This window comes from Orbicella franksi, chromosome 2 (genome assembly GCF_964199315.1).
Source record: "Orbicella franksi chromosome 2, jaOrbFran1.1, whole genome shotgun sequence".
Classification (NCBI taxonomy): Eukaryota; Metazoa; Cnidaria; class Anthozoa; order Scleractinia; family Merulinidae; genus Orbicella; species Orbicella franksi.
In genome coordinates this window covers 28,911,415-28,929,734 of record NC_138146.1, presented here as the reverse complement: position 1 = coordinate 28,929,734, position 18,320 = coordinate 28,911,415, and the positions used below count along the sequence as shown (strand labels likewise).

Below are 18,320 nucleotides of genomic sequence, written 5' to 3'. Positions count from 1 at the left end.
TTCTCAAAAAAAGTATATATGGAGTTCTTAAGTTTTGCTACAAAATATGCAAATTAGAATCTGTCTGTTTTCCTCCTATTTTGTAAATAAAGTCGTTGATAGAGAGTCGTTTATGGTACTGCAATTTAGACTCTCTCAGTTTTGTACCCTGAGGACATAAAAAACCTAAAAAGGTCGTACCGTGTTCCCCAATATCTCGGCACATAGTATAACCAGGTAAGGTAGGAGTGGAGAACCTTGTCATACACCACACTTTTTGTCAGATTGCCAACCGTCATTATGAATTGAACTACTGATATTCATATAAAACAGCTTAATCCAAAGGGGTCTCAAAATTACTATACCTGCAGTTGTAAAGTATGTCAGAATTTAACAACACCACCAACAACAACCGAAATGCTAAAATCGTATTAAGGGTTAATTATCTTTTGAATGTTATTTTCTTTGTTATATTTGGTTTGATGAAATAATAAACTATTGGATCAAAACATCCCTTAATTAGTACATTAAAATGTTTGCTTACAGAAGCGAAGTTATAACGCATAAAAATCACCTTATGGCTTAAGCACAAACTAAGCTATTTAATCCACAGATTAAGGGAGTAACCAGTAGGAGCGTTACAATTATCACTAAAGTCCCTGTAGGCACAGTCTACGTTAAGCCCAAACTGAGCTTCATTAGCCTCAGTGACACCAATTCCATGATCTGCTCTATTGCAGCTATTACCTCCTCCACCAATCATCATCACTGCTCCGTCACCACCGCTCCAGTCACACCAGAATGACAGGTAACGACTACTCTGAAGATTGCTGCTGCAGTGCATCTGACTGAAACCCACTGTGGATGAGTAGCTACCACCATAGCTGGAGATGTAATAGCTTCCACGACATGCGTTACTGTTCCAAATCGCACCAGACCTAAAGTTGCCGTAACTTGTTATAAAGCTTCTGAAGGTTTTCCCGCCAGTGCAGCTGCTGGTGTATAACAAGGCTGTGTTAGAGCTGTCATCAATCCGGGTTATTTTGATGTAATGGCCAGTGACGAGCCAGAATGCCGGTGATATCATGTCGTAGTTATTTGATGGGCTGGTAACGCTGCCGTATGAAGATGTACGGTCATACCACCAGCTGCCGCTAGATTGCATCCAGTTTTTACTGTCAGCATTTGAGAAACGTGAGATGAGAGTCCAACCACCACCGTTAGATGACATGTCACAGTACACCTGAGGAAGCCAAAGGATACGCAAAGTCAACAGAACCGAGATGAAGTGTAAGAGAGTTAATACCCTGAATAGATCTGGGTAGGTAATTTCTCCCTTTTTAGATCACTGGCGCTTTCGGAAATCCCAAGAGGGTCTAGAAATCCAATCCTGTGACGTAGATATTGCCCTTTGTCTTTGAACCACCACGAAATGCGCGATGAAACTTTCGCGAAAGAACTGCGTACGATGGCTAAAAAGAACGTGAGAGGGTTTACTTTGAGATTAAGGGCAATATGCATGAAGAATTGACTCTCTTAAGGGCCGATTTACACGGTACGACTTTGTCGCATGCGACAAGTTTACGACAGGCCTAAGACATGAATTGTTTCGTGTAAATCAAACCTACAACTCGCTTACGACTGTTGTGTACGTCAAAAAAAATTGTCGTAGGATTTTAAAAAATGTTTTAAAACGCTGCGACAATCGTAGCCGAAATCGATAGAAAATGACTTATTTTGTGACAAATTTTTACTGAGTAGGGAACGAAGGAGAAATTTCCTTCGGTCAAAATGGTGGACAAAGTTGTTGTTGACTGATTCACATGAAGTCGTTTCTCGAAAAGTATTGAATGGATTAAAGCGAAAAACATCTCGTTAGAAAGTATTTTCAAAGCGCAGGGCAGCTAAAACATTTGTTTACCGTTTGTTAGAACTTTCGCTCAGTAAATCCCGGCGCAAACTTTTGCATATTTAATTTTGGTAGTGAAAATGTCGAGCGCGTGTAAATGGTCCTAAGTCATGTCGTAGGCCTGTCGTGAGCTTGTCGCATGCGTCAAAGTCGTACCGTGTAAATCGGCCCTTACCATTTATCCTATCTTGGCAAACTAAATGACATGTATTGAAAAAACCCTGAGCATCAGCGGCCCTGATATAATAATGTCCGGGGCCAACTGATGAAATATTGCTTGAAAGACCTTAGCTTTAATCCGAAACAGCGGATTTTTGTCCCGATCACAACCTGAAGCTTCATCTAGAAGCACGATAATAATTTTATGACAATTTCAATAGTTTATTAATGGTGTTTTCTTTAACCCCGAAACCCCAGTAAAATGAAATAAAAAAATTCTTCAAGTTCTGAATTGTAACGACACGTGCTCATTTGCTCAACTAGGTTGGCCGTCAGTACAGGTAACTGGAATTTATAGAGGAGTGGGTATGGGAACAAAGCTATACTTCATTTTAAGATTATATTAAAATTCCCGAAATACCACCTGAGAAATTGTCCGACAGAAGCTTGTATAACTAAGAATGTTTAGTCGGTTAGTATGGAGGGGCTACGGTTAACTACACTCTCGTCTATTTTGTCGCTTTATTTTAAGGCGAAATCCGAGGGGAAATCGAATAATTTCAGTTTTTAACGGAGACAAAAGCCTTGTATACCAGAATAACTAAAAGTACGTTAGTTTTTCTTGCATTTTCTAAAAGCTAAAGATATAAATAGCTGCCTGAAATAACACCAAAACGAATTTGCTATGGGAAGCCGAGAAAATAATTTTCAAGGCTCAGATATGTTGTGTAAACACAGGTAAAATTTCATCGTCATTACTTTCAAGTGTTTCTTATGAACTGATTTCTTTTGAGAAGATATTTAAACCCAAGGGGGGTACTCCCAGAAAAAATTGGGTGGAGGCGTGCGGCCCACTTTCCAAAACCCTAACCCGATTTTCACTATCGATGACCTGAAAAAGAAGCTTCTTCTAAAAAAAAATAAAACATACCCAATAGACCAATTTCGACATATTAAAATTCAGCCTAACACAATAGACCTCAGTACGAGGCTCTGGGAAATAAACCACACAAACTCTGTAGTTATTCCCCAGAGTTTCGTGCTGAAGTCTATTGTTTTAGGCTGAATTTTAATATATCGAAATTGGTCTATTCAAGACTACGGTGCAAAAAACCATACTCTATTTATGACCAAAATGGCCAAAACTGATACCCTATTTAAGTCCAAAACGTTTAAAAACCCTTTGTATACCAAGGGGGGTGGTATTTATTTGTCCCAAAGATGAGTATATATTACAAAAATGCTTGTCAAGCTCATTCTTTACAATAAAACCCTATAAAACCATATATATTTAGAAAGTACATTAAATATTCTTTCACGTCAAGTATACAAATTATGACACATGTCAAAATTGTGACGTCATGACAGGCATAATTTTCATAATTATGCACATTTTTTAAGAAAATTTGAAATCACTTGCTCTCAAGAAAAAAATCCAACTATTTCCAATCCTAATCAACTTTCTACAATGTTTCAAGGGATAAGCAATATTTTTTAGGGCAATATACCCCAATTGGGAGAATTTAAGACAAATTATAACTTCCTGTTACAAGGAAAAAATTCTTAAAATAAAAACATCATAAGAAATATTCTTAAGATACAAAGAGTTCCTCTGTGGGTTATACAACCACTAATCTTGTGCCTCAGTAGCTCATAAACAGGCTCTTAAGCAATACAGAGTTAGTTTCTTAATGTTCTCCTTCTCCCTCTTTGATATGGCCTCCCTCTTCCTTCTTTCAGCCGCCTGGGGCCATTTCGACTTTCATCTTCAAAGAAATAGTCTTGCATTGTGTGGTATCTTTGAAAGCATGGCTCAGGACACATTCTCACACCACAAATGGCACAGCTGTATATTGTTTTAACTTTCTGAACATGCACCTTGCAGGTTGATCGTGTTTCGTTACTTACAGGGTAATGAAAATGATCACGATTGAACCTTATATCAGGGATAGGAACAGGGGTCTGCACTAATCCTGTGTCCTTCCGGAAGCACTTGCCTTGAACTAATCCACTGATCAGTTGCATTCTAAACTCTAGAGCTCTTTTACTGACATGATTTTGTGACCTGGTGTGGAGAATATGTGCATTTGATACACACACCTCTATCATGTAAAAGAAAATTTTGTAATACCAGACTGACCCCTTCATTAGTCTAGCATACGCAACACTTCTCTGGTCAGACACATCTACGCCACCCATGTAGGTGTTGTAGAGGTCAATTACACCTGGTCGATTGAATTCCTTCTTTTCCCACTTCCCGTTTGTTTTGACTGACCGCTGCACTGTGTTTGAGTCAATTGTGCTGGTGGGAAGGGTAGCTAAAACACTAACTGGCTTCCTGTTACGCCATGTCACGCAAGTCAAATTTCCCTTTTGCCTGTACAGACACTGCCCTCTTACAAGATCTTTCACTGCCTTTTCTTTGACACCACAAATCTCCTTTGGCAAGTGTACCCTGTTGGACCTTACAGTGCCACATGCAAGTGTTTTCCTTACTTCTAGCTCCTCAAACAAGGCTACAGATGTATAATAATTGTCCATGAAGGCATAGAATCCTTTATCTAGATAAGGTTCCAACACAGACATAACTGCCTTCCTCCCTAAATCTCTCTGAACCTCATTGTTTTCCTTGCCAGTGTAAATCTTGCTATTCAATACATAACCACTGCTGGACTCTGCAAGGGTGAAAGCCTTTATCCCGAATCTTCCTGGCTTTATAGGAATAAATTGTCTGAAGTGCACTTTGCCTTTGAACTTAATTAAAGTCTCATCTATGGCAAGTTGCCTCTCAGGTGTGTAAACTGCCTGAAACCTTGCTATAAGCAAATCCAGGAAAGGCTGAATTTTGTACGGCTTATTGTAATCTTCAGAATCTCTTGGGGGGGGCACGGGTGTTGTCGGCAAAGTGCAAGTACCGCAAGATTTGCAGGAAACGTGTCCTGGACATCACAGATGGGAAGAAAGGAGAACTTAGGATGGGATCAGTGCTCCAGTAAGAATTAAGACTTGGTTTAGTTACCAGCCCCATATTTAGATAAAGACTAATCCAAGCCTTCATTTCATCTTCTGTTACTGGATACCATGCAGAGCTTTCTGCTGGCCCTCTCTTCTGCTCTGCATACAAATTAGTTTGACTAACTAACAACTGCCATACCTCTTGTGTAAAAAAGAGCTCAAAGAAATCCAAACATTTCAGGTTTCTTGTGTTGACATTTACCGGTATTCCTGGTTCTTCACTGAAGTCAATATCTACTCTGCGTTCGACCGTTCTTGACCATTCTTCAGGAAATTGCACTTCAGTCTCAGTGTTTTCGTTCTCTGCGGACTCTTCACTAGAATCCTCTGAGCTTGATTCAGATGCACCAGAGTAAAATTCCTGATCAGAGGCTCGGTGCTCGTTTAAATTAGCAAGTGGGAAGTCTTCTTCGTCGATAAATTGAATTTCAACATCGTTTTGAACGCTAAAATCTAGTGTAGCATCATCTCGAAGAGCCGCCATTTTTAAATCACCTCGCTCAAAACGTTTAACTAAAAGAAAACTCGCAAAATTCGCTAAAAACCCGCTCGATTGAAGAAATTTTCGAAAAAACTGAAGAACTACTTTGTGTAGTCTCAACCAAAATGTAGCATTAGTTTCCAGCCCCTAAAATCCCTCTTTCAAGGACGCCCGAATGGGGCCTGTATTTAAGTGGCCACATATGGCCACTTGGTACGCAAAGGGTTAAAAACCCTATCCTTTGGGGCCGCACATACCCATATAGCGCACATATATATATGTGATTTGCCGGCTGGGAGGTCCGTATGGTGAAAAACTGTGACCGAGGTCTTGAAAATCCTGCCCGAGGCCGCAGGCCGAGGGCAGCATTTTCAAGCCCGAGGTCACAGTTTTTTCACCATACTGACCGACCGTAAGCCGGCAAATAACATGTTTATTATTTTTTTTCCTGCAGTAAATTGGTTTTACAGATTACAAATGGGTTTGTTTACGCAACTCTTCGCATTGAATCGGCTTGCGCGCCGTGTACTAACGATTTGTAAAAAATCTCGGCAACGAGCGAGTAACTCAGATAGTAGGCAAAGAAAGATGTATTAAAAAACAGATTTTTTTCGAACTACTTTGGGTTAGTTGCATTTATTTCACCAGTTAAGTTCTCCAAAATTGTTTTTGCGGTGTGAAATTTCGTGCGAAGTTTGAAGTTTTACTACAAAAACAATTTCTGTCAGTCGTTGCTTTTAAAATCACTTCGTCACTTTTCTACCGTAAATTGAATAGCAGAAAGCGAGGAAATTCGTTGAGTGTATTCCACAGAAATTCTTCTAAATACAGCAATGATCAGAGAGGTAAATTCGACTGAAATTGACTCAAATTTTACGGCGAGAGAAACACAGGATTATGCGCCATTACAGCGCCAAGCTGCATACAATTAAGCAACTCTCACAACTTCAAAACACTCAATTGAGTTTACTTACAGTGACTTTCCTTGCCATTTTAAAGTGAACAGAGATAAACTTGCGTTGACTAATCGTCGATGGATGTGTAAAAAAGGCCAAAGATTGACGATTACCGCTAATTTTTACGACCAAATTTTAGGCAGCGGGAAAAACATCCGGCCCGTGGGCCGTATCGTAAAAAGCTGGACCGGTCACGTGCGTATGATTAGCCAATCAAATTCGAGGATTTAGGATTCCGGCCCGCTCAGATCCCTGAGAAAAAAATAAAAGGGGGTATCCCCCGGGATTTAAACAGCGCACAGAAGTTTCCAGTAAAATGTAAATAATCTCGGTATGGTGGATTCCTTCTTAACATTGAACGGATTAAATGAGAAAAAGAATCAAAAACCCAATAGAACTGTGATAAGGCTCTCGTATAAAAAGCGCAAACCTACCTGAAATGAATTACCATTGACCTTCAAAGAGTGTGATCCACTCGAGGTGTACCCGGCGTCCAGGAGATTTTTACATGATATTCTAGCGACACCTTAATGTAGAAATGACACCATCAGTACAATTGCAAGTGTGAGTTTCATTTTTGCCTGGTAATGATCTGAGTTCCCTCCCTCGAGAAAAGTCTCTGGTAAATTTGGTGAGAATTACATGTCATACTGTGTTGTGAAACCTTATTATTTTTTATTCGGCTTATTAAAAATCGTTTCAGCTAAAGCTTTGTCAATGAGTAACCTTATTAATGCTTCATTAAGCTTTAACACTTCTTTTGCAACATTGTGGGCAACTCGAAACCTTTGAACCTGAATGGTAAAATTATGCGAAGTGATCCTACCTTCACAACGTTTTCCAATGAATGCGCTCGGACAAACACAAGTAAACTCGTAGTTTCCGTCCACGCACGTTCCACCGTTCAGACATGGACTGGACTTACACTCATCTGTTTCTGTGAAAAAAGAAAAAAAAAAAAAAACATATGTTGGAGAGTTCGCCTTATGTTGCTTTCGGTATAACTTCTAACATTAAGGCTACGTTTGTCCGCTCAATTCGGAATACAGTCGAACCTGTATATAACCGCCACCCACACTCTTTCAAGCGATGGATACTTTAAACAAAGTTGAGTGCCAACTTGTAACTTAACGGTATAATAATAATAATAAGAAAATTATACAAGTAACATTGTGTAAAAGCACTGTGCAGTAAATTGTCCTCCACTCTTCTACGGCATACAGTACTGTATTTCTATGACTTACAGTTCACAACAAAATATCTCATTCCATCATTTTATTGTTGTTACGTTCAATTTCATAGCTGTTACTTTCAGGATGGCCGCAAAATCACAGGTGAAAATAATAAAGAAAGACAGACACAGCACTGTACAGGTTAGCCGCGGCCGTCTAATAGAGGTGGCCGCCTAATAGAGGTAATAAATACAGTGTTTGCATGAGCAAAAAATCGGGACCTTGAAAACTGGCCGCTTAATTAAGAGAAGTGGTCAAAACTATTATACATATAAGGGACCCACTAGGATATCTTGAGACTACTGTCTCTTTCTATAGCCCCCTACCCTTATCCAGATATCAACGGTTTCTTTTATAGCCCCCCCCCTCTCCCCCTCATCCCTTGGCAAGTGACCCATGGTCTCTTATACAGCCCACCCCCATCCCTTGACAAGTGACCCATGGTATCTTTTATAGGTCCCCCTCCCTTCACAACCTACCCAGGGTATCTTTCATGACCCCCCATCCTCCCTCAAAAAAAACAAGTGAGCCATGAGAACCTCTATTTGCTGCTAACCTATGGTCTCTTGCTTAAGCCCCACTACACACACCGCTTAATACTGGGTTGTTAATACACAGGTTCGACTGTATAACAGGAGAGCTAGTTGCGTGGTATTTTAAGCCAACGTTAACAGTAAAACTTTAACCGCACCATTTTCAATTAACATTACGCGCATACGTAATGGACGGATTACAGCAACGAAAATGCGATTGGTCGCTCTATCCTTTGATTGATCAGTCATCAACTTTATCCACATGGGGTTTCCTCAAAGCTCATAACTAGATTCTCTCTTGTTTTCATTAAAATGCAGTTGTTCATTTGCATGAACCCAAGAAGAGGAGAAAAGATTTTGACGATTTGGTCCACAGGAGGCTTTTAATTTGCCGAAATGATAGTGATGGCCTCAAAACATACTGTGATGACTACCTTGACATTGATTTCCAAAATAAGGTGAGGGACAGGAACAAGTGTAGTTATTAACTCCATCTGTACACGTTCCTCCCTTAAGACAGGGATTACTGGAACATTCGTCGAACTCTGCAACACAAGAAAAGTTTTTGTAATCTTTGAGTAGCGAACAATGATATGGCCCTGAATTTAAAATCGAAGAGGTCAATTGTTCTGAAAAAGCTCCGATTTTGAAGCTTTTTTTCCAAATCGAAAAAATTCACGGTGGACATTGCCAGCGCTGCTGCACTTGGTTCTTCGCAAGGATCTCCCTGAAGAATCTTGATTGTTTATTAGCTTCCTAGTTTAAAATTTTATTTTTCCAGTGTAGGTATAATAATTATTACTGATGTGGCGTATTTTCATCCTTCAGCAAGGAAAGCTACAGGGTTTTTAACGTGTACACTATCGCGCTCGGTCACGCAGTCGCTCAGTTGCTCAGTCGCTCCGTAGTCGCGCAGTCACGCAGTCACGCAGTCACGCAATCAGAGCGGGAATTTTGAATCCGCCATTTATATACACTCTACCTTCACATGTTCTCCCCTTATGAGTTCCAGGGCAGATACAGTTGAAATTTCTTTTACCGTTTACACAGGTTCCTCCATTCAAACATGGCGAACTGGTGCACTCGTCGTAATCTGAGTATGAATAGAGGTCAATAAACGCTAGTCAAACTCTATACTACTTCAAACCTCTTTAGTGGTATACATGCACTGCTGTGAAAAAGTAATGTTAAAGTGATTAATTTTCAACACCAAGAACAAACCTTTAGGGGGAAAATTATATATTTGAAGATTCCGTGACGACGGAACCGGGAAAGAAAAAATAACTATCTGATGTGCTGCTCACCGGCGTATTAAAAAAGAATGAAAAAACATAAAGCACCATGCCACGTCACACGTGTAGGTGACATGACAAGCATGTATTATAATAGCGTTCCTTTCCGATGACATATTTGGAAGAAACAAAGCTATTTTTCCAACCTTTTTTGCAGGTGTACTGATGACATTTAGAACAATCTACGTCATTCCACATGTATCCATGTCTAGCACCAAGAGGATGTACGCAGTCCTCCCCCCTAAAGTCGTTTGGTTGTTTCTCGGCCCAGTAGCGGAATTTATTTGGACACCCGTCTACCCAGGAGAATAATCCTTCGGTAGCAATATCGTTCAAACCAATCCACGCCTTATCACCATTGTGTCTGTGCTGAATATACACATTTTCCTCTTGAGTTTCAATGGCAGGTAGATTAGCGCCCATGTTCCTGCAGATTGTACTGGCGTTGGACCATGTCTCACAAGTTTCACTGGTGAAGTAACAGGAACCATTGTAGAAACTCCAACCCGGTTCGCACACATCTTTGTAGAAAAAAACAAAAAAAAAACATAGAAAATGAAACTTAATTTCAAAGGTAAAATATTTATAGAATGTTTTGTTATTACCTAAGAAAATAACTTCAAAGCTTTCCCTTTTTTCAGCAGTAAATATGCAAACTCAGACTTCATCCAACTTATATAAGCCGTGGTGAAGTCTGGTTTACGCAAAGACCCAAATAATAGAAAGCGCAAGATAAAGGAAGGATTTCCTATTTTCTGGTGCTTGTGTCTGTTCATGGGCTTATGCTTGCGTCGCCCACGTTCAATTACACTAGCTTGTCTTGCGCTACGCTTTTCGTATTACCTGTAAAATCAACAGGTAAAACCAAGCTCGAACGGAAAAAAGGTGACAAACAATATTTCATTTCTAGAGTTATTGTTCCTTTTCATTCTACCTGGCACGATTGCATATGAGATTGAGAGAGGGTCATGCTGGTTCACAAACAACTCCACACATGCTCTAAAGCCAGTCTTGTTTATATACTGCAAGGAAAGAAGAAATCTTCAATACGCAAGTCTTACAGCTACAACATCACGTAATCACAAACGATTCATACTGAGCCCATCACACCAAAACAAATGATTTACTTTTCACCCACTTAATGCTTCGTTTGATAGTGATAGATTATGCTCAGTCTTGTGGAGGAATGAAGAAAACAATATAACAAACAAAACTTTACCTTTCAGTGCATTTCCTTAAAATTTTCCTCAATCTAACGTGAAACTGCGCTTATACACTATGATTATAAAACGGAGATAATTTATAATAGCTTACAAATATAGGATAAATAACATCGTACCTCCGCCCAAGCAGATATGGAGTTGTACGCAGGATTAAGGTTTCCTCCGTTTGTCGAATGATTTGCAGACACCAAAACTGCGGGAGAGTCGTTATAGTGCTTCACAAAGACAACATCCTAATAAAACGAAATAAAAATAAATAAATAAAATGGTTGAAAAAACCTGCCGGTATACTGAATTTCTGTTTAGAATTAATCTCGCATAGTTTTATTTCAATAAACGATTTCAAGATGAACGAATTGGAGGAGGCTACGGTGAGTGCAGATGTGCTTTAGCTACTGAGCGGAGTGGGAATGTGAGTGTGTGAGTGAATTCACCAGCGACCAGCGAACGAATACAACCTGAAGCCATGGCAAACATACCTCACAAAAGGCATAGTTGAACTCTTTGGAGGGCTTGTTCGCGTTAGCAAAGTAGATAGACCCATGTTCTCTAAACAGAGGTTGATGAAGCTCTTCAAATGCCATCCAGTCCTTTCAAAAGAAGAAAAACAAAATTGAGAAAAAGGTGACTTACAAACGCAACTTTGAAGTCAATAGCTGGTTTTCACATGACGTCACTAAAATTCGAACCACAAAACTATTGATCTTGCTGAGATTTCACTTTAATCATGTATAAGAGCAGCTGAAAACTACTATTTATAAAAATTTTCGCTCCGAATGGGTTATTGGTTTTGTGATACACTACACTTGAATTTCTAAGCTTTTGCGTGACGCGGCATTTACATGACGGCCTAGAGAGCTGTCATGATGGTTAAAAAAGTGACTTATTTCGGGGAACTTGGCTATGTGAACAGTTCATGTCTTAGAAAAAAGTATTATGTTAGTGTTTTAGAGTTCCTCGAGGGATAAATTCGCGCTTTTGTAGCAAAACTCAGTGACAGATGTTTCTGTTGGTTTCCGGCCGCCATGTTGGTGCCCATACGGATGGGCACCAACATGGCGTCTCCATACAAATCTCTATAAATTTGGGTAAAAAATTTCTCCACGTATCTCGCATAAGAAAAATTGCTGTGACCAGAATCTTGGCGAGAGTCTTTGCATATTTACCTTCTTTCATTTCCCAGATTCTGGACTTAATCTATTGACCGGTTTTGATTTTCATTTTGATCTATTTTGAATTGCGTGACACTGAAAACCAGCAATTCAAGACATGATCGTTGTAAGGAAATAGTGTTTCTGAACATAGGGTTACCAAAAATCAAGTTTCAAGAGAAAACTTGAAAGTTATTCAATCCTTGTCAGTCGTTGTACTGATCGAGATGGTTGAAATGTCCTTTAATATCCGTGTTCTTGCCTTTAGCAAGTGAAGCTGAGTATCTTCTTCGCGGTAACTACATAGTAATCGACGTGTTTCATAATCATGAAGAACTGAAAACTGCTCACAACATGGATGCTTTGTTGAGTTCCATCAAAGTTCTGTAATTCTCTAATGCAGATCTTGAAGGACGTTGCCGTGGCATCTTCCACCCACACAGAGGAAGCATCGTGTTTTACACCACGCCTTTCATGCTCCGCTGACACAAGCACAGTGGGCACTGATTTGAACTTTCTCTATGGAAATATCAAGGCAAAATGACTCTGGTTAGCTGTAATTTGTTCGTGAAGCAATCAGTAACAAAACTCTCGATCCCAATGTAATTACGTTCCACTGTGAACCTAGCCTGTGTAGCAAGCTTTTCTGTGGGGTTCGGGAGCAAAGAATTACAGCCCCATTTTCTGCGCAGACAAAACACCGAAAATCCCGTTCCTCGGTCTTTCTTTGCTTCCAAACCCCACGGAAAAGCTTGCTACGCAGGCTACAGTGAACCTAATTTCGCTTCTTGGACGGTTGACAATGAATATTCCTTCAGTTCAGTATCTCAATAACATCATTAATATAAGGTCTTATAATCATGACTGATGCAAATAATAGTAATGCGCTTTTCATCATTTCTGTGAAATTTCATTTATATCTGCGGATTATTATTGTTATGATTTGATAACAACGAATTATTACCATTACCAGCTAAACGTACCGGAGGCAATGACACTGTGCGACAGTTCGTTCCAGTCCACCAAGTTGGCATATCTAATTCACCCGACACTCCCCCGTCAGGGGCCCCCTGATATGCTAACCAGTCAACTGTGGCAAACGCTTGTCCATTTTTCTTCTCATTTTTCCCGGCCTGTGTAACGCAAACTGTAAAATTGTTGCCCCTGATGTCTTCAACCCAGGGTACCACGGCTTCGTGCACATAGCTGGGATCTGAGAAGTTGGCGTGATTAACAGAAACCTGTATGTGAACCGGTTTGTCAGGATAGAAGACATAACGAGCCAGTGGAAGTTGTTCACAAACTGCTTCAGCCCAGCTTGGGGTGTGACGAAGAAGATGACGACCTTTCTGACAAGGGAACCCTGAAAAACATTTCAGATGCAAGAAGTTGTAACTTTATACTACTTATTACAACAATAGACATAATTAAAAAAAACATATGCTTTAGAGAGAAGGAGAGACTATTATCAAGCCTTTACAGGGAGAAACCAATATGAAAAAAAAAAAGTAAGGAACTGTCTCAATAAATTTGCGCTCTCTGAAATTTCCGTTTACAGTATTTATAAACTCCGATTGTTTTACTGTCTTGAGCCAATGACATGTAAATTTTGTCCCTTGCTAAAAAGAAAAGCCTGAAAAACATTCTTATTTAAACCCATGGTTACCCAACTGTTAAACTCTGCTGCAATGAACACATCTTAATACAATTCACAGGTAATTTTTCCACTCTGCAAGGATGAACACAACCTCGATGAGAGACCCTGGGAACGAGGTTGGGATGAACATCAAGGACGTCCTTTTATTTCAATTACACTATTATAATCCTAGACGCGGTTTCAGACTCTATAGCTGTTATACAATAATCCAAAGTTTACAAAAACATTACGTTTGGCCTGAGAGGAAAATTGGCGTAGCTTTGCCTCGTCTATGATATATCTGTTGGTGTATTTCATCTAAGATTCAATCCATAGATAATGGTATTGTTTATCAATGTTCCATCATTACCTGTACAGTCAGCCGGATGGTACAGAGTGAAGTTAGCTTTCAGATGGCACATTTCTGGCTGGAACGCGCACTCGTTGTCGTATGTGGTGCCATTAGAGGAACACACAGGCTCTTCGTATGATGGACAGTTATCGACGCATATACACCGCGCGTCCCTGGGTCCAAAAGTCTTACAGACAGCGAAGTAGTTACAGGAAACGTTGATACACGGATCAAGATCTGTGAAAGAGAAGTGTAAAAACGATGAAGCACTCTGGGCTCTTAACTAATCAGCGCAAGAAAAAAAAACGAATCTTCATACAACGTGGTTGATACCACCTTACATGTGTTGAAGCTTGATTTATCGTTTTATTTACCTCCAATAACTGCGTAATCAACAGTAACAGGATCGTGCCGACTTTCCATTCCTGCCAAGTCTTTAACGCACACACGAAAAGATAAAGTAGTTATTTCCTGTGACAAACGGCATAAAACGACTTGGATTGGTAAACAAGCACTACTACGATGAAGATGAAGAAAATAAGTATAGAATGTACTTCATGTACTATTTTGGGATTTAGCAGGTTATTTTCATAACAGGAAACAATATTTGCCAAGGTAAAAAGCTTGATAGGAATTGAAAAAAAGGGCCTTAGTTGATGTAAAGAAGTGATTCCTTTTACAGTGACATCATTGCTGGTCATGGGCTCGAATTCTGTTAAACGTGAAACTCTTCATGAACATTTATTGTAACTGTGTCATATGTTGGCTCATAAATAAACTGAAAAGGGCATTTTTTTTTTTTTCAGGGTTTCGACACCTTACGTCAATCCAAGTGTTAAGCACATTGTTCTTTGGCTTGATGGAATACACATTCTTGCTATCGTAAAGGTGATTGACTGTTACCATGACAGCTGGAGGTGCATAAAACTCTTCAGTAAAATTGCGCACCTGAGAAGAAAACACAACTTGAATCATGAGAGATGGGTATGGACGAGTTCAAACCATTCATTATGTTGAAAAAGTTCGTCTTTTAACTTGTCTGTAGCTTTGAGAAAAAATGCTTACCATACAGAAGGCGAAATTGTCTTGTTCCAGAGGAGCTCCACCATTTTCAAACTGTAGTTTTCCTAGAAATGTAAAGTGAACACCTCCCTTAACAAATACCAGCCAGTCCTGAAAAATAAAAAAAAAGAGTTAGTTTGTTACAGTTCAAAAGTACAAAATCACCATCATATTCATATGCGGATATATCGATAATCAAAACAACTCGTACTAAAGATTGTAGAAATTTAATATTGTTAGAAATGAGCTGTAAGACCAGCCGTCTCTGATAAGGAGACCGTAAATCTTGGAACAAGGACGCGTACCGAAAGCTTTACATTATACTGAAAATCGAAAGCAAATGTGTTCCAGTATTTCAGCTGTGTTTTTGCTTTACGAGTGAAAACAAACGTCTTCCGCGCAACAGGCGTAGCTAAAAGTATTTTTCATAATTGTCCATGATATATTTTCCAGAAGGACGCATTTTACTTCCCCAAAGCTTCTGCTAATATTATATATAATCAAACTGTATTGATTAACTTACCACTTGTAAATTCTGATGCTTGCCATCAAACGTTTTCACTTCTCGGAGACAGATTCTGAAATAATCTTCCTTCAGCTCTTCTATCCAGATGTTCATTGCGTCCTGTGGCCTGTTGCTGACAGAATGACGTACTGTGACGAGAACGTTTGGGACAGAAGAAAAGCGCTGGGAAGGAAAGAAGAAAATGTTTACTTTCACTCGGATTAATTTACAAACAGTTTTCAAGTAGCCTGCAAACACTGTGCTTAGGAAGGAATGGGAGCAGCTGCCATGCTATCAGAGCTACGACAAATGGAGCATTGAATTGTGTGACTGGTTTTAAAACCAGATGACATTTCGGTACAGAACAATAACCCTGAAACTAGACAAGCTCCCAGTGTTTAATTCCACCGTTCTTGCCTCATAAGTTCAACCCCGTGACCCTTTTTTTTCTGGAAGGCAAACTACTTCTTTAATTCTTTTCTTTCCTAAACTTCTTCTATCCCCTTCTGTCTCCCTCAACTGTATTTTTATAATCGCAGCCGGACACAATAACGCGATAATCTGATAACAATCAATAATCAATTTCCTTTGGCTGAAGCAAAAAGCATGGAAATCAGATCAGAGCTCTAAGAAAACAACTTAGCAAATCATCTGGCCGACGAATTTATAATCCTCTTTTGGCACAATTATTTTCGTGAACAACAACCACATCATTCATTCACCCGTTATAAACCCGCCACCCCTCTTCCGACACACACATAGTTCAGAGATAACTAAAAATGACTGTAAATACACAAACTTTAAACTTTGCATCTTATGCCTCCTCTTCTCTCATATAACTTTATGTGTCTTCAAGTCATTTAATCACTTTGAAATCATATAAAGGTTTCCAAATGCATTGGTAAAGCAACAAAATCCGCTAATTCAATTTTCCGGAGTTAAAAAAAAGGAAAACAGAAAGAAACTATGAAACTGTGACATTTTTAACAGTAATATTCTACTCTGGGGGAACTAATGCATTTTCGTTTTTAAGAAAAGCAAACAAATGAACTCTTCGTGATTCACAAGTGGTATTTTTACAAAACTAAACGGAACAATACGAGAAATGTTCCTTTCCCACTACGATATTGGGGCGATTTGCTTTGCTCTCAACGGGTAGTTGACAAGCCTTGAATACTCCTGTAACAATCTCAGTGCAGAGAACGCTGGTTGTTTTCCAGCTTACAAGAAAACTCCAATAACTGCAGTGTAATCACACATAAAGAAAAAGAAATGGTTTGAATAAATTCGAGATGTAAAAAAAGGAAAAACGAATATGCCGAAAGCTGCCTCAATGTATAAATTGAAGCCTTTCCTTAAGGAACCATTGTTTCTGCTCAAGAGATCAGACGTTTACAGTCGATTAAAACAGAGCTTAATTCAATACAGTATCTCGTTTTCTCTTGAATGTTTCTTTGAAATTAATAACCAGATTAAAGTAAAACAATCAGCTGCATGTCTTGGTGACCCTGGTTTATAAATGGTCTATTTAGAAATAATTCTAAGAAAAGCCCGACGTTACGCGAATTCTAGAGAGCCATACCTGGTTGCCTTCCAGTTTACAAGAAAACCTCGAGTTACTGCAATGTAATCATTCAATGGTTTGAATAAATTCGACTTGAATCTACAGGAAAAAACGGAAAGTTTCTCCCATTATCACAAATAGGCCTAAAGAAATTATCAGAAAAACGCGAATTCCTTAGCGTTTAGTGATTATCAATTTAAATTAGAGCCATACCTGTGCAAAGTTAACTCTTGCACATTTTGTACCACTGGTGAATGTACTGAAGGAGGCGGTGCCGTCCAACATTCCAGAGGGAGTGCCTCGAAACGCGATCCAGTTTACGATGGCTGATCCATTCGTACCAAGACCCGATTCTAACAAACATACACGAAAATTGCTCTGAGTCACGTCTGATGTCCACGCAACTGCTGAATCATGAACACTGAGAGATTCTATTCCATGGCTGATCGATGCAAGAACACGTACATTTTTAGAGCTAGAAAACGCGCGATAATATTTTACGGTTGTGCAATAAACAAAGTGTTCATATGCCACCGTAAAGTTGACCTTTCCAGTTTGGACCAGATTTTATCCTAAAATGAAAGAATTAAGCGTGGAAATTAGCATTTCTTACGTTAATTACGTTTAGGGCATAACGTAGGCTTAAAATTAAGGTTCACATTTGCGCGAAGAAAGGAAGTCTAAAACGCACTTGATCATATCGATTCTAGTGCTAATCCGTGAGTCTGGCAGTGTTCTTTCCGTCTAAACTGGAAAACAGAAGTGCCGTTTAGAATACCGTTTCATTAAAGGTCTTACCTTGAGCTAAAGCTGAAAGCTTGTACAAAATCAGAAGCACAACCGACAGCTGAGCACCAAGAAACACCTTCATTATGGAGGGGATCGGAGAGAGATGGCAAACTGCAGTCACACGAGATGTGCTTCAAGTGTCATTCAGAGTTTTGACAAATATTGTAAAAAAATGTCCTATAAATATGTTCCATTGGAGGTGATCAAAAATAATATTCTCTTTATTTCTTTCCGGGTATAAGACCTGGAGAGAATCTGCGATCCCATCCAAGTCGGATAACAAAGAAAGGGCACTGATAAATGTTAAACTCGGTACAGTGCTATGTTTCGCGCAAGTCTAGAGAATATAGAATTTGATCGCCGAAGTCACGTGAGAACAACGTAATTATAAAGGAATGCGCCTAAACATATATTTTATTCTAAGAACTACTGTTTTGTTTTTGCCTTAAGAAAACAGATTAACGATGTTTAAAGTTCATCGC

General features: G+C 39.3%; 1 pseudogene across 1 annotated transcript; it reads right to left on the bottom strand.

Annotated features, from left to right (window-relative positions):
- Positions 1 to 577: 577 nt before the first annotated feature.
- LOC145479123 (uncharacterized) lies at positions 578 to 17,920 on the bottom strand (annotated as a pseudogene). The gene is made up of 18 exons (XR_014048391.1): positions 17,848 to 17,920; positions 17,263 to 17,621; positions 15,504 to 15,668; positions 14,984 to 15,091; positions 14,741 to 14,866; positions 14,293 to 14,389; positions 13,937 to 14,155; positions 12,914 to 13,293; positions 12,282 to 12,449; positions 11,259 to 11,369; positions 10,896 to 11,012; positions 10,491 to 10,578; positions 9,703 to 10,077; positions 9,247 to 9,357; positions 8,699 to 8,809; positions 7,326 to 7,436; positions 6,934 to 7,025; positions 578 to 1,222 (listed from the first exon to the last, which is right to left on the bottom strand). The product of XR_014048391.1 is annotated as an uncharacterized LOC145479123 (transcript).
- Between the last annotated feature and the right edge of the window lie 400 nt (positions 17,921 to 18,320).